The sequence below is a fragment of the Dipodomys spectabilis genome, unplaced genomic scaffold (genome assembly GCF_019054845.1).
Source record: "Dipodomys spectabilis isolate Male_0828 unplaced genomic scaffold, ASM1905484v1 ptg000053l, whole genome shotgun sequence".
NCBI classification, from domain to species: Eukaryota; Metazoa; Chordata; class Mammalia; order Rodentia; family Heteromyidae; genus Dipodomys; species Dipodomys spectabilis.
The window spans coordinates 1,062,882-1,079,654 of NW_024870730.1; positions in this window are offsets into that span (position 1 = coordinate 1,062,882).

Sequence of the window (16,773 nt, forward strand, 5' to 3'; positions counted from 1 at the left end):
CAAGTAACTGTAACCCCTCTATACAGTATTTTCACAATAAAAAACTTATTAAAATATTAAAAAAATAAAAATAAAAATAGGACTATATTTTCAACCGTGGAAAGAGGGTTTTTTGTGGTTTTGAGATTTAAAATTATATTGTTTTTTTTAAAGCAATGTTTTGGCATTTGTGTTTAAGTAATGGTCATGTTGTCCTTCTTTAAAGCTATGTTTTGCTTTTGAAAGTTTTTGTTTGGCTTGTAGCTGTAGGAAGGAACTGTTAGGGACTTTCCAACTCTGAGTAAAATAGTAATTAAGTTTTTAGTATTAAAGGAGTCCTAAAAACCAGCTCAGCATTACACTTGGGTGTCCCAAAGGCGCAGTGGACTCACCAGCCAATTAATAAAAAAATGTATAAGCTGTATTTGTGTCCATGTGGTCTCTTCTGGTGAGTCACCTCATAAGATAAAAATGTGCCATCAAGATAATTTTACTTTTAATGTTACTTTATGTGGCTTTATTCTGCCATGGTTTTCAAAAGTTCTTTGGGACTGAGCCCGTAAGTTACCTCTCCCCGTTTTTGTACTAAAAAAAAAAAAAAAAAGAATTACCATTTTGGTAAATCTTAAGCATGTTTTTTAATAAGTGAGTACCGAATATATATTCATAAAGTCAAATTTAGAAATATTTTTATTTTTATTTATATTTAATTTTTAATTACAAATTTCAATTTAAAAATCACCAGGAAGCATAAAATGGGTACTCATTACTCAGTCTCCAAAGCTAGATTCACTCTGTCATTCTGTTCAGGAGGTCTAAGAGGGATCCCAAACTTGCCTATTTAACAAATTTCCTGGTGATACTGGTGTTACTGTTAAGGGAGCCAGTCACAGGTGACAAATCATTTGGGGAAAGAAATTCTGTTTTTTTTCCTTATTTTTCTCTATTTCATACTATCACGCTAGAAGTGGTTTTCCTTTACTGCATCTCTTTAAGATGTTCTAATTTGATCATAAATTTCCAAATGCTTCTTAAAATACACAATTCTCTAACACAAATTCAGAATTTAATTTCAGAACAGCTCAAAGTTGCTGGTATTGAATCTTTAAAAAAAAAGTCAAAAAAAGAAAGCTTTCTTCTAGGTCCAATGGACCTACTATATAAATCTCCAAGGAAGCATTTGCCATAACTTGGTGATCTCTAATTTTATTTTTTAAATGTGAAGTTTATTTTTTAAAATGTAAGGTTTTTTTCTAATAGGTATGGTACAATATTTGTATAGAGTTTTGTGTTGCAGCCTGATAAAAAGCATTTTCTACTACTTCTTGGATGCAGGATGTGCTGTTTGCCTGGGATGTGTTAAAACACACACACACACACACACACACACACACACACACACAATCATTTTTCTCTTTTCAAGTATTAATTCCTCCAGTGGAGATAATCTGTTTTCTTTCATGTCTTCTCCATGAGCAAGATTAATAAAATATGGATAATGTGCCTGTGTGTTTTGCCTAATACAAAATGCTGAGGATATTATTTTTTGGTTGGGTTACTCAATTGTCAGTGAAGTGTTGGTGTGTGTCTGGCCCTGGCAGCATGCCACATTCTTAGCAGGTTGTTAATAAAGGTTACAGTTGTGCCATCATTTGGATGTGTTCCTACCTCACCTCAGTACTACTCTGCCTGTTACACTGTCATGGACCATTAAGAAACTTCACCTGTCATAATTTCAAAAGACATTGCATTCCTTCATGAACTTAGAGTTGTTTTTGCTATTCTAACTTACCTTTTCAGATAGGATTTATTTACTTTTAATCAGATATCCAAGAGAAAATGTTTTAATAAACTGCTCAGATTGCAATAACCAGAGGTTTCAATTTCAGTTCTTTTGTGTCTTAAAAAATTGTGTTTATTAAAAAAAATGCCTTTAGCCAGAGTATAGTTTGGGATTTATTTTGTGTCGCAGATTAAATTATTGTTTGCTTAGTCCTTCACTTGAAATACATAATTAATATTTCACAGAAAGTTTAGATTAGCAGTTCTTAATTTTCAAAGTCACTCAAAACCATCTGAGCCTTAATATTTTGACATCAGAAACCATACATCAAATTAACTGTAAAAGAAATGGTGCTGCATTTAAGTCTAAAGCATTAGTACAGCTAAAGTTACACTAGCTGTATTATAAGCTATCATTTAACAATAAATAACCTCAAAAGGTGTACAGCTTTACTTTGATAGAACAGCCACAATTCAGGAATTAAAGATCATCATAGCAAATTAATAATATTACAAAGACTATGTAAGCTCTATTTCTGTTGTTTTTATTATAAGGTGCTGGAATTTCAGGTTGTATATTAGAATTTATGAAGAACATAACTTCATGAGAACATCTAATAAATATCAACCTGAAGATGTATAAATATTAAAGAGTTCAAAAAGAATTTCTACTTTTACTCAGTAGGAGAGAGACTAGGGTAAGCCATTCATCCAGAATAATATATCCATCTGTTGCCTTATGGGTGATTGCTGGAGACAATATAATGTCTTGTTATTGAAAATATCATTTTCAAGGTACTTTGAATCATTGAAATAAAAAGTGAATAATAATGATAAAATTGCATTTAAGAGAGCTTTTAAATATTCTCTTTGTACATTTCATTTAATAGCAAAGCAAAAGAAAAAAAATAATTTTGTAATAAAACAACAGAACTAATTTTCATGCCATCACAAAGGAAATGTGCTAGGTTTGCAGTTTTAGATGAAGTGTAATAGGACATACAAGCATGTTCTGGTTTATGAGTTCTACAATTGAACTGACCTTTGACTCAAACACATAATTGCTATGTTACAACAGGAACCTTATTTAACCTCCTTAGGCCTCAATTTCTCAGAAATAACAATGAGGTTAATATGACCTACTTCTTGTAATATATGTGTGTAATAACATTAATTCTATTAGAATTAAATGAAATGATCTATGCACAGCACCTTCCTTGGCTTTTCCCACATGTCAAGTTTTATAGGTATTTGGTAGGTAATATATAAAACACCTACTTGTGCATGTTCAAGGGAAGACATGTTTTTGTTTTATTCATCACTATATTATTGACATTTAAGACATGTATAATGAATAAAATATATTCATAGCTCTTAAATAGTCTATGTTCCATTCAGAGGTAGATTATGGAAGTATTTCTAAAATATGTTCAATCAGTGGAAGTCACACGCTATAAAACTGAGCATTAGCAAAGAGAAAATCTGGGAAGAGTCCTATGTAGATTTGTCAGAATTAGCAAATAAATATATGGAATACCTGGCTCAATGTTAATTCCAGATAAGCAACAATGTTTGGGTTACTATATAAATATGTGCCAATAATATAGGGTGTATCCATACCCTAGAAAATAACTTCTCAGTTACTTTAAATTAAAATTTTAGCCATGTGTTTTGTATGGCACCCTTACCATAAACATAAAGAATAAAATAAATAGTAATTATGATAAATATCTATTTTAAGTTTCTGGCAAATGGCAGACATGTTTCACCATGATAGGATTAATATAACATTTATCGATTGGGTGATTCTCTTGTCTGGTTACTTCTGTGCACGTCGTCCTTACCCTCCTGAGATGCTTTGGCACAAAAGCTCCCTTTTATTTCTTCCTACCCTAGGATTCTTTTTATATGCTCTGAAATAATGCTGTTGACTTCTTTTGGGGCACTGCACTCATTGGAAATTAATTAATTCATTGACTTGATTAACAACCAACTCCTCTGCTAGATTGTTACATTTTGATTCCTTCATCTACAAATTGCACCACAGCATTGAGTTTATAAAATAATAGTTTTAATATGAAATATTAAATATGAATTTAGTGCATATGACTTATGCTCAAATGTAGAACTAAAAAAAGGCTTCCTATTGCCAGTGATTTCTAGAATCTATTTGATAGCCTTTCCCATCCAATTTTAATTTTATGTCTGTAGGAACTATGTGACTCAGAATGAGAAAGGCATGGCCTAATAGTCCTGAGCCAAAAATCTAAGGACAAGACATTTACAAATGAGAGTGTGGCTTCTAAAAGATATGACAACAAATATCCTATTATATGGAGATGCAGTTGATACTTGCCAGAAAGTTAAACAAGGAAATACTTCATTTTCCTTCTTTTAAACTAAAACTAACACAACTTCATCTTATGTTGTTCTGAATTTTACACAAAATGTCTCTAAGTAGTTAGGACAGTTCATGAATTAAGCAATGCATTCAAATATCAAGAACAAGACACCAAGCAAATCCAGAAATGGTCACAATTTAAGAGAATTTATTTCTGACTTTGACGCTCATATAAGCCTTCATACAGTAGTTGAAACTGCAGTTAGGTCTAGAGATAGAACTGGTGATCTGGAAGATATTGAGATATTGATGGTGAGGTTATTCAAATTCCAATCTAACATCTGAATTTCCAAAGTCTCTAAGTTTGCAACTCAAAATATGGTCAGTTGACATCACTCTGAGTTGATTAGAAATGAAAACTTGGGGACATACACTCCAACTATTGGATCAAAACCTGAGCTTTAACAAGATCCACATTAAAGTTTGAGGTAGTGTTAAAAGTGTGATTGTGAAGAATTATTGCCAGAGCAAAGTCATCAATATCACATAATAATTTTCAGGAAATGTAAATATTTGTAACCCAGATGCAGTTGATCAGAAACATTAGACTGTGTAACCCAGGCCTTAAAAATTATGACAGGTGCACAGCTAAGACTGAAGCACTGATTTTGTACAGGAGTCATCTTATCACTTCCTTAGTAGGAATGCCAGGGACTCAATGAAATCTGGTGACTTTAAGATGAAGTCAAAGGTTTAGAACTAGTACTATGGGATGTTCTTTTCTGCAATAATATATAAAATATTTCTCTCTATGTTCTACAGATTTGTCTGTTGGAAATAGTAGAGAAATTTTTAGTCACTACCAGTAGCTAATCAAGTATTTACCAAACAGGTTCCATATGTATCTTTCATAAATAACTGTTTAATTGTACCACTATACTATTTGCTGAAGAGACATCTGAAACATTTCATATTTTTCTACATAGTTAGAATTCATGTTGCATGATTAGTTTTGTGTGTGTATGTGGTGTGTGTGTGTGTGTGTATGTGTTTAGGTTTAGTGAGAAATTCTGTCATGTTTGTATTGGAGAGGGCTGGTTTTGACCTGTGGCGTAATTGATTCCTTTTGAAAGCTTGCATTTTATAAATGAGCCCTGCTGAGATGAAAGATAAATGCACTTGGGATCACAATTGCCTCAGGTAATTTCTACCGTAGACATTGTTTTAAGAATATACAAACAAAAACAGGTTCTGATACTTCAGAACCTGATTTTTATGCTTCTGAAATTGAAAACAAATAAACTCCCACTTATAGACCATTCATTTTTCTGCTGCATGTTGGAAAATCACAGAGGTATGCAGATAACTTTGATATAGGCACAAGATAAGCAAAATGACTAGTAAAAACAAAAAAAATCTTTTGTAAACTATTCCTGTTTGCAAATATTTCGCTCCCTTTTTGATTTGTCTCCGGATGAGAATAACTATGTATCCTTTTCTGACAATAGAGGAAACAGAATAATGAACATCACAGACATCATTTTGTCATGAAGGTAACTTCTAGAAGAACCAGAGGTACCCTAAGTTTATGTTCTAAGAATGGTCTTCTCCCTCCTGTCCTATCTCTTCTATAGAATACTCTGGCTACGGGTATGTGAAATAGATAGCTAGAGTGTAAAATGTTTTTAGGAACTCTGCTTGATATAGACCAATTTTATATAACCAATATGAATCCTGCTGTGAATGAATTGTTTGTCTGCAAAGACCTCTTACTTTATGGTTCCCATTTCATTTTGGATTTCTACTTTTGTTTGTTTAAAGCTACTGCCAGCCAGTGCATTGTTTGTGTGCACATCTCATTGAATCAGTCAGCTGTAGTCCAGAAGAAAGAAATATACTGCCTTCCTAGTAAATTAGTGAAGATAGATGTCATTATAATTAGGACTATGAGACTTCTAGTCACAAAATAAACATGCATAGAAGTTATGATAATAAAGAAACCACAAGAAAATCTTAGCTAATACATGTATTCAATTCAAACCTATTAACTGGTTTTGTGTGTCTTCCAGTCCAAGGGTTGAACTCAGGACTGAGGCACTGTCCCTGAGTTTTTTGCTCAAGGCTAGCTCTCTACCACTTGAGCCATAGCTCCATTTGTGACTTTCTGGAAGTTCATTTGATCTAAGAGTCTCACAGACTTTTTCTGTCTGGGCTGACTTCCTACTGAGATAATCAGATCTGAGCCTTCTGAGTAGCTAGGATTATAGGCATGAGATACTAGTGCCAGGTTCTAAATCTATTACATTTAATTGAGCCTTAGTTGGCTACAGCTACATTGAGATTTGTTTTCTGCCCTCTGTGAAAGATTCATATTTAGACAAGAATTTGGCCAAACAATTGATCCATCAGTTATTAGGATAAAGCCTCAGAGTTGCCACCAAAATCCTGAACCTGACAGGAAAAAAAAAAAAAGGTTGTGCAAGGTAAGCTCATTTAAGATAGCACAAAATAAGCCCCATTCAGCATTCAGAGGTCAGAACACAAAGATGAGCGAAAGAAATAGACTAGATTCTATGTCAAGTGTTTACCTACTTCAAGATAATGTACACATGGTTGGATGGCATGTTTCTAATTCCTAATCTCAAATTTGTAAAAGTCATTACCCAGTGTCCTTTGTTTATAAAGAGTAGTACTCAGATTCTTTCACATATCCTGCATCTTAGATTACATAAATATAAGTGGAAAAATAAGCAACAATTTATTGCTATGCCAAGATATCTGGAAGTGAATTGTAGGTTAGGAACTTTGTGGTAACAGCACGTGATGGAGGTACATACTACTTAGGTAATAAAAACAAATGGCCTCATAAATAATCATACATATGTCCTGAAGGCCAGTACATTATTAGATGTTATTAAGTTGACTATAATATTTGTTAAGACATTGAGATGAAATAAAATTATCAGGAAAAAAATTGAGATGTAGTATTGGTAGAAAGTTAGTAAGTGATGCCTATAAGAATTAAGAGTATTTTGTTCTTATTTGTGAAATTAAGGAAAAGTTGAAATAGCTATAGCAGGGAAAGAAAACCTTTGCAATCAGTTTAGTATCTTCTAATATCTTTTTTCTTCCTCTACTAATGAAGGAAAACTAGTCTTATGGGTTATACTTCAGAAGATGTTTCTGCCTGTCTTTAATTTCAGTGGTCAGGATGAGACGGGTCATGGTATTTAAAGGCTGTGTCTGGTGCTAGACCAGGCTCTCACTTTTGATGCCTGAACAGACTCTGCACTGGTGGAACTAATCTGGATTTCTGTTTGCAGTTTTAGTTTCCTATACCCTTTGTCTCGTAGGTAAGTGTTTCTGATCTATAGAAGGGAAAGAGAATCATGGAAACAGCAAGATGAAGGATGAACTAATGCAACAATGGACCTCACTAAATAGTATGCTGGAAATGAACTTTACAACTTGGGGGGAAGATGACTGGGGAGGGGAAAGTGGGAGAAAATGAGGGAGAGGGTACAGTGTTCAAAATGAAATGCAATCATTACTTATGTAACTGTAAATGCCCTGTTCTTCACCCTTATAATAAATATTTTTAAAAAGAAAGAAAAAGTAATAAAAATCAAGGAGGGGTGAATAAGAGCAAAGTACTTGATATGCATATATGAAAATGCTGCAACAAATTTTTTGGTCCAACTAATTTTCCCTACTAAAACATTTTTGAAGCCTTGACTAATAAAAAGGTAAAACATTGTCTTTCAATGTAATCTTGACCTGCATTTCTTTTTATTCAACCTGAAAATCTACTTAAATCCTGAAGGGTTATTTGTATTTCATTCTTTGTATACACAGCCATTATTTTTCTTTGTCAAGATTTTTATAGCCCAGTTTTCCATATATGGACTTTAAAAACCTTATTTCCATAAAATGACAATAACGGTTGAAATGTTCTTGGCTTTTTCTTAGAATCACATTATCTTACTTGAACTTGACCTATTTTGTAACACAAATAAAACAAAGTATAATTTTGTTGCTTTATCTTAACATTTCATTGTATCCGTGTATATTCTCTGAGGCCTAATTATACATTTTAATTTTCTCAAATTCTTACCTTTTGCTTCATCTATAGACAGCCAATTCTCCACATGCATTTTTATGCAATGAGGAATTCAGGTGAATCTCCATAATTTAACAATAATAACTAATAAGTAGACAAATGACAAATAAAATGAAGCACAGTGAATAAAAGGCTGAGTTCTTTTTAGTATTTAAGAATGGATTTATTATTTTCTCTTTTATCTTTTATGTTCCTAAAAAGAATATATTGTGTTAAAAAAATCTTTAAAAAGCTAAGTCCCAGATTCAGAAAAATAATAATAAAGTTTAAGCTTTATTAATAAATTTTAAGTTTTATTAATATGTGGGAGAGTTGAATACAAATGCATCTGTATATCTTCTTTACTATCAAAAAGTAGGACTTTAAAATATTTTTTGCTTTCAAAAGCTGGAATGATTGATAAATTAGTTCCAAACCCAGTGACATTCTCAATATAGATATATACATTGTAATGTAATTATTAATAACTATACTTGTAAGAATTAATGCAAATCTTTTATGAACCTTTGTACAGTGCTGTTTGGAGAATGCCAGAGAGGTCCAGACTGAATGTTTCTTGTGGAAAGAGTGTCACTGTAAATATAAGGTAGGCATTGGAGTAGGGGAAAGCTATTTCCCATTGGTAATTATGATCTTGAGTAAGATCACAACTACAGAGTTTATCATCTTTAGAGAGATAAAATATGGCTTTTAAGTCTTTTTAAAGCTCATATTCAACATCCTCTTGGAAACAGGAAACATGCTATATTAACTCACAAAAATTACAGAGCACCTTTGAATGTCAAGCTTCTACTGAACTACCATTTCAAGGGGCTCTGTCTGCATATGCAATGAAAAGTGAGAATATGACAGAATTGGAAACTGTTGCCCAAGGGGAAAATAAATACACAGATACTATGCATTATCCAGATAAATGAAACAAAGGTCTTTATTTTAACTATTCAATTTGTTTTGTTTTTAGATCTTCTTTTTTTAATTTAATTTTATTGTAAAGGTTATATACAGAGGGGTTACTTACATACAAAGGGAAGTGAGTACATTTCATGTCCAACATTGTTACCCCTTCCCTCATTTTTCTCCCAATTTCCCTCCCTACCTGTCCCCTCCCCACCAAGTAGTGAAATTCATTTGCAACATATTGTCTTGGGAGTATCAATTCCATTCAAGATGATCAAGGAAACAAAACAATTTTAAACCTACTTTAAATTGAAAAGTAACCTGAAACATGACTCTTACTTGCTTCTAGTAAATGTTACCTCTCAACAGTAAATTGGGTTATACTGTGGGGGAGGGACACACAAAGCAACCAAGAAATATCTTATAAATATGTTAGAAACAATAGCAAGCAAGAAAAAAAAAAAACATTTGAGTCCTTATTTGATATTGGTATAATTTGTGGAAGGGAAGGGAAGATTTTTTTTAAAAAAATCTTTATGTTCCTTTATTGGAGCAAGATTCCTGACTGGTATACAATGATGTATTTACTAAACAGAGACCTTTGCAGAAATTACATACTAATCCATCTAGACAGGTTTTGGTTACATTTTTGCCTATGGATGGAATAGTTCCATTTGTAAGATTTTGTACATCACAAAGCTTCCACGCTCTCCATTAATTCACTTCTGAGAAAGTGGCATTTAATTTCAGCTCTATTTTACAGCATTAAAAAGCTTATGCATTTGGCAGCTTCTCTGTGGTGCACAGGGAAGTTTTTCCACCCAGATCCAGCCACATTTGAGCCTTAGGTTAGACACCTGGGAACTTTAGACCGATAGACACTCAAAAAGGCCCATTTTTTTTTAAAAAAGGCCAGGGAGATAAAAATCAAGGATAGAGCTCAGAACTCTCAATTTTGAGCTTCTAGTGTCTCAAACGACATGATTAAAGACAGCAATGGCCCACAGTTATGGAGACATTAAGACATTCATTCAAATCCCTTTATTCTCGATCCATATAGCCCTGAGGTCATCCTGAAAACTTGTATAATAACAAATTGTTTAAATAGGGGTATAGGTGGACCCTTTGCAACAATGAGATGTACAAGACGTTATGTCGAAAAACGAACTTTACAACTTTGACGCGGGGAGGGAGGTGGTTGCCGCGGAGGGGGGGAGGGGGGAGGTGGTAGATGGGAGGAGATAGGAAGGGATTGGAAGGGGAAACAAAGGAGGAGGTAACAATGCTTGATAAGAAATGTACTCATTACCTTGACCATGTAATTGTAACCCCTCTGTACGGTATCTTCACAATAAAAAAAAAAAATAGTAAATTGGATTTCTACCCATCTGACATGTTGGGAATGAAAGGGTGTTGTGTAAGTAATGATGAATCAGATAATAAAATAGAAGCATAGTCCCCTGTACAGTATCTTTACAATTATCTATCTATCTGTCTGTCTGTCTATCTATCTATCTATCTATCTATCTATCTATCTATCTATCTATCTATCTATCTATCTATCTATCTATCTATCTATCTGCATAGATAAAATCCAGGATAGAAATGGCAACCCAGAAATGGGGTGAATAAAACCCAGCTGTGTATTGGGTTTGAGAGCTAAAGGAAGGTCAGCCAGGAGGAAATGTGACTGAAATTTGAAAGCAAAGGTTGAACATCATGGCAGTGTGAGGAGCAGTGCTTTTGCAAAAATTCCATCTAAAATGTAATAGGATATGGGCTCCACCACAGGAAGTTCATGGAAAACGTGCAGGAACTCTCTTTAGTCAAGTGGGGGCCATGCAGAACATAACCAAAGAGACATTCAGAACGGAGTTGTGCTAGGGGACCTATCTTCTGTGTTGGGAACCTGCTTCCTGGGCAGGACTTCAGGGACCATATATAACCAGATTTGTTCTGAGGACAGTGAAGGGCATTACAAATCCCTGTTGATAAATACAATTCCTGAATAGTCTCTGAGTGAAAGAGCAACAAAACAAGGAAGGGATTAGGGGAGGGTTAGGGATAGAGGACGGTAGAAAGAGATAATTCTGATGAACAATGATGGGATTGAAATAAATAAAACATTAAGATTCAATGATATACTATTTATTAAGATGTAATATTTCAAGTAGCGGAGTTAAGGTTTTTAGTTCTACCTTCATTTGCACTTTCAAAAGCTCTCCAGGTGGTAAACACAGCATGATAGTTATAAAGAGAAATTGATCAAAGGGAACACCATGCTGTTTGGCATTTTTATTTCACAGGATTTATGTGATAGAAATAGATCATATTTAAGGCTACTTTGAGAGAATATCTTGTTCCAACTTAAGTTGATGTTGGAGAATCCCTCAATCATATCCAATATTATACCTTGAAAAATTTTTGTATACATGTATACATATATACATTATATATGATATATTATATATAAATATATAAGTAATATATACAAATGTATATAATACATATATGTATGTATGTGTATATATATATATACATTTCAAAAGATTTCAGAAATGTCTTTCGTTTTGTTCAGAAACAACAGACATCTGTTTTGCATGGACCTTTCTGCTATTTGGGTGAAAGAAAAGAAATAACTTATACATAGAGTTCAGTAACACACTTTATGGTCTTCTAAATTGAGAAAAATGTAATTCTTCCCATCTGTCACCAGATATGCTTAAATTAGGAAGCTATATTCTTTTACATTTAGTGGTTCTCTTATTAATAAGAATGCTTTCAGTTTGTCCTCAATACAGATTATGATTGTTATTTGAAATTCTTTCTGAAGAAAATTATTGGTTCTTTTTTTGGTTTTCAGTTTTACAATAATAATAGTGGCTTGATCTACTTGGAACCAATTCATTAAAAAATTTTACAAGGCAATATTCCTACATATTAAAAGTAAATAAAAGTATGTACAATTTGGATGCCAGCACAAGTGTAATGTTGTTGCTTTGTCTTAATTATTTATGGCCCAAATAAATTTGTAGGATAAGCACACAGCAATATTTTATGATTTGATCTTACTGTATTTGTCAGCTTTGTATGTGCTTGAAGCAGCTAAATTAAACAACATGCAGGTTTACTCAGTGCATGATACCTACCTTTCTTAATTTTGCAAAAGTTCTCTCTTGTTCATTTTCACAATGGCAGGGGCATATGCAGGGCAGGGATGGTTGACACAGCCAAATGGGAAGTCCAAGAAAGAACAGGTCCCCAGGCCTTGTTTTGAGGCATCTTTTCCTACTAAACTACAAGATTTCCACAAGAACCCAGTGCTCAAAAGTTCAGCCACCAACCTGTAGCACCACCCTGGGGATCAATCACAATAGAGAAGATTATATCATTAGGCTGCATTCAAACCATAGCATTTAGGAGTCTCCCCATAGATTGTGAGACGATGACAATCCAAGTCAAATATACTACGGTTCAAAATTCCATTATTTTGACTCAATAAACATATTGCGCACTGTTTCTGCAAAAAGTACTGTGCTAAGAATCAAATTGCTCATTGTATCCACGTAACTAATTGCAAAAATATGAATAATTATAGGATTCACTTGTTTCAATAGCTAAATTGTCAGTGGACAAATAAATTGTCACCAGTTGCTATAGCTTGAATCTGAAAGGTCCCTAATGGTCTATTTGTTAAAATGTCTGAGTTTCTAGGTCAGCAGTAGAACCAAGATCTCCCAATCCATGGTGGCTTGTTCTTGATTGATCTGGATAGTAGGGCTCTAGCTCATTTCTCTCTCTCTCTCTCTTTCTCTTTTCTGTCTTACACACACACACACACACACACACACACACACCTCTTCCTAGCCATGAGGTGAATGACTTGGCTGTGCCAGGTGCTTTCACCATTATGCACTGTCACACACCCAAATCAGCAAGACCAACCTGTCGTGGATTCAAATCTCCAAAGCCAATACATATCTTCTCTCTTTATGAGCATATGGATACCATGTATTTTCAGGCTTTTTGTTGTTGTTGTTGGTCTTGAGGCTTGGGTGTGTCCCTGAGCTCTTCGGCTTAAGGCCAGCCACAACTCCACTTCCAGTTTTCTAGTGGTTTATTGGAGATAAGAGTTTCATGGACTTTCCTGCCCAGGCTGGCTTTAAACCATGATCCTCAGATCTCAGCCTCCTGAGTAGCTAGGATTTCAGGCATGAGTCACCAGTGCCCAGCTTTTCAGGCATTTTTTGCCCTATGCGAGGGTGCTGACACAGATCTCTCTTGGAGATGTATGTATATTTAAATTTATTTTAAATATATAAAATGAATTTATTGAGGCTTCTTAAACTTTTCATATGATTTCATTTATGACATTCTCTTAATTGTTTATTTGTTTGTCCAACATTCAACATGCATAATTTAAACATCTTTTATTATCTAGAAAGTGCTTGAGACAGTGAGATTACAATTAAGGGCATTGGTAACTATTTATGACTTAGAAAAATTTAAAACATACATACAATATGAGAACAACCATCTTATACATTTTTAGGGATGGTGGTCAGGAAAAGATTCTTAATGAGTGAGCATCGAAGTGGAGGCCTGAGTTAATAATGCAATTGGTTCAGTGGGGTAGCTGGCAATTGCATTGTCAGTTTCTAAAGCCTTTTAAATGGAAGTGGTATCTGAGTCTATTACTTTGGTCTAATGAATGTTTAGACATAATTTGTCTTCTTATGCCTCATGGTCCCATTGCTTTAGACATGGGATAACTGGTTCAACATCAGTCATCTATTAATTGGGCAGAAGTCTTAATAAACAATCTGTTGAATTATACCTTGCCAAACATTCAGAATGTATTCCGGGTGTTTAATGAATAAATTCATTCATTCATTGCCTTTTTCCATAAGCAATTGTCTAGCATATGTTCTAATTTTCTAGCATATGCATATAAATATAACCGACAGATATGGTCTCTACCTTTCAGGATCCAGAAATCATCCACTGACTCATATATACAAACAAATAGCAACCTGGAAAGTGAAAGAAATGGTGACTCAATTATAGGATTCATGCTAACATTCGGTTTTAGCTAGATATATGTGGATGTACATCAGTCTATATCTTTTAATTTATACAACATCCAATAAAAGGGACCTTAAAGCTCTCACATAGACTTGTGTGAACATGGGGATATTCAATGATGCATTCTAGTAAATGAAAGGTTGAGAAGGAAACAACTAGGTGATAGATCAGACTTTCTACTTCAACATTTCCTGGAATCAAGAGGAAGGAATGTGCTGTAACCCAAGGGCAGAAAGTAATTCACTTTTGCTGAGGTGGAGTAGAGCCACAGCATTGTGGAAGGGAAGATGGCATACACTTCTGAAATGAGGAGTGTGATTTAACGCAGGCCTTTCTATGGAGCAGTGCCATAGAGTCTGACATTATCCAGACTGTAATGGAGAAACAGTTAAGTGCTTTATGAAAGAAAGTCACTAAATTAGATTTTCATTTCTGAAACTGTGTTTAGGATGCAGCTCAGGTTATAAATTACAGCATCAGTTAAAAGTATAGTCATCTGCCAGTAACCTAGAGAAATAGTTCTGGCCTGATGTAGAGTGTAATCATATAAAATGATTATATCAATGGTCTTCAAGAGTATTCAAGGGTATATACAGAATACTAATTAGTGTGATATGACTTAGAATGTAAGAAAAAAGCAAAAATTATGACCAGGTTTCAAATTACACAATTATTCAATAGAAACTTGAGAAATAAAAATAAAAATGTTGTTCAGCTTTGGACTCATTATATTTGCTATATTTGAGAAATGCCAAGAGAAGCTCTGTGGTATAAAGTTGGATATGAAATTAAGCAATTTTATATGGATAGGTCCCAGAATTTGTGTTTGGGAAGAATCAGTATGTAGTTAGTTGTTCTGTGAATCTTGATGAGATCATGACAGGAAAATAATTATAATCTCAGCATTAGCCATGGAACAAATGCTTAAAATACACCCAAAGTGAATAGAGTAACAAAAGCCTAATAATTACCAATGAGTAACAAAAAATAGGAAGGAAATAAAAAGAAAGAGTGTGATGTCCTGGAAATTAGAAAACCAGTTAAGGTAAAGAGAAAATAGTTGAAGTGCTACCAGCTACTAAGAGGTCAAGAAAAAATTAAAAATTTCTAATGGATTTTTGTCTTGGGAGACATTTCACATAGAACATAGTACAAGATGGGTTGATGTTTGTAATTTAGATGAACAATGCAAATGCATGAGACAGTGAAGATTGATCTATTTTTAGAGAAGTCATTCTTTAGAATAGTAAAATAGGATCATGAGGGGAAATGAAGACAAAGAAAGTCTTACCCTCTCCTTTTCATTGAATAGCCTTCATTGGGTTTCAGTGCAGTTCCTGGGGTGAACCTATCTATTTTGAAGATGATAAGCGTAAGCATAGAAACGATGGGACAAAGGGTGAACATGTGCAGCAGTGATATTCACTAGACACTATGATGAAAATGAACCATACAACGTGTTGGGGAGGGGGATCAGGAGGGAAATACTGGGAGAAAACAAGGGAAGAGGTAGCACTGTTCAAAAAGAAATATACTCATTACCTGAGTTATGTAGCTGTAACCCGTTCTATCACTTTTGCAATAACAATAAAAAAGGGAGAGACTGAATGAAAATGGACTGATTGATTGGAGAATGGAAGTTGGTAAGTGTAAATACAAAGAAGGAGTCAAGAGTGGAGGGGACATCTGTCTTCTTTTTACTGGGGAGTAAAGATTGAAATCAAAATGCTGACAAAGTTTTAGCCCAGAAAAATGTCTGAATCGTAATTCCAAGAGCAAAACAGATATGACACACAGAAAGAAAGAGACAGACTGATGTTCGGGCTAAAATCAATGAATCAGTGGCATTTGTTGTATGGTCATTTGATTTGAGGGCAAGAGATTGACTCCATATTTCCATGGATCTTGCCTAAAACAAAAGCACAAAGGTATTGGAGTTGGTTTTTGGAAGGAGCATGTCGGAGTGATAGATCATACAACTCAAACTGCATAGGTAAGAAAGAGGAGATGGCGAACAATTGGTAAAGCAGAAGGGATAAGGACTGATGGCTCAGAAATTTAAAGAACAGTATTAAGGCAAAGCTAAATGAGTCACATAGTGGAGAGACAGCTGAATGGCTGAATTTAATATTTCGAATGCAGAACTGTTGGAGTTTTTAACTATATTTCAAGTAGAGATGAAGGTCAGAAAGAGGATGAGATTTTCTATTGGTATGGGAGTTACTCAGCACCATTCTAAGTGCTACTAGACAGTCAAATGTCCTTGTTTGTAAATCTTCATTAAAGCAGAGGCTAGGCAGCATGGCTTAGTTGAAAGACAAGAGATTCTAGGAATACATAGAATAATGATAGCGAAATGAGAATATTAGAACAATTGTTTTATCTTGTTTTCAGTCTAATTTATTTATTATTTATTTTCACTCTAAGTCTTTCTGTCTAGATCATTGTCTGTATACATGTACATCTCTATTTTGTGGTGTTTAGAAAGGATGCTTCACAGTGGAGGGAGGAAGGGTCAACAAACACAAGCATTATATTCAGTGTACATTATGTAAAAATTGAGCTATAT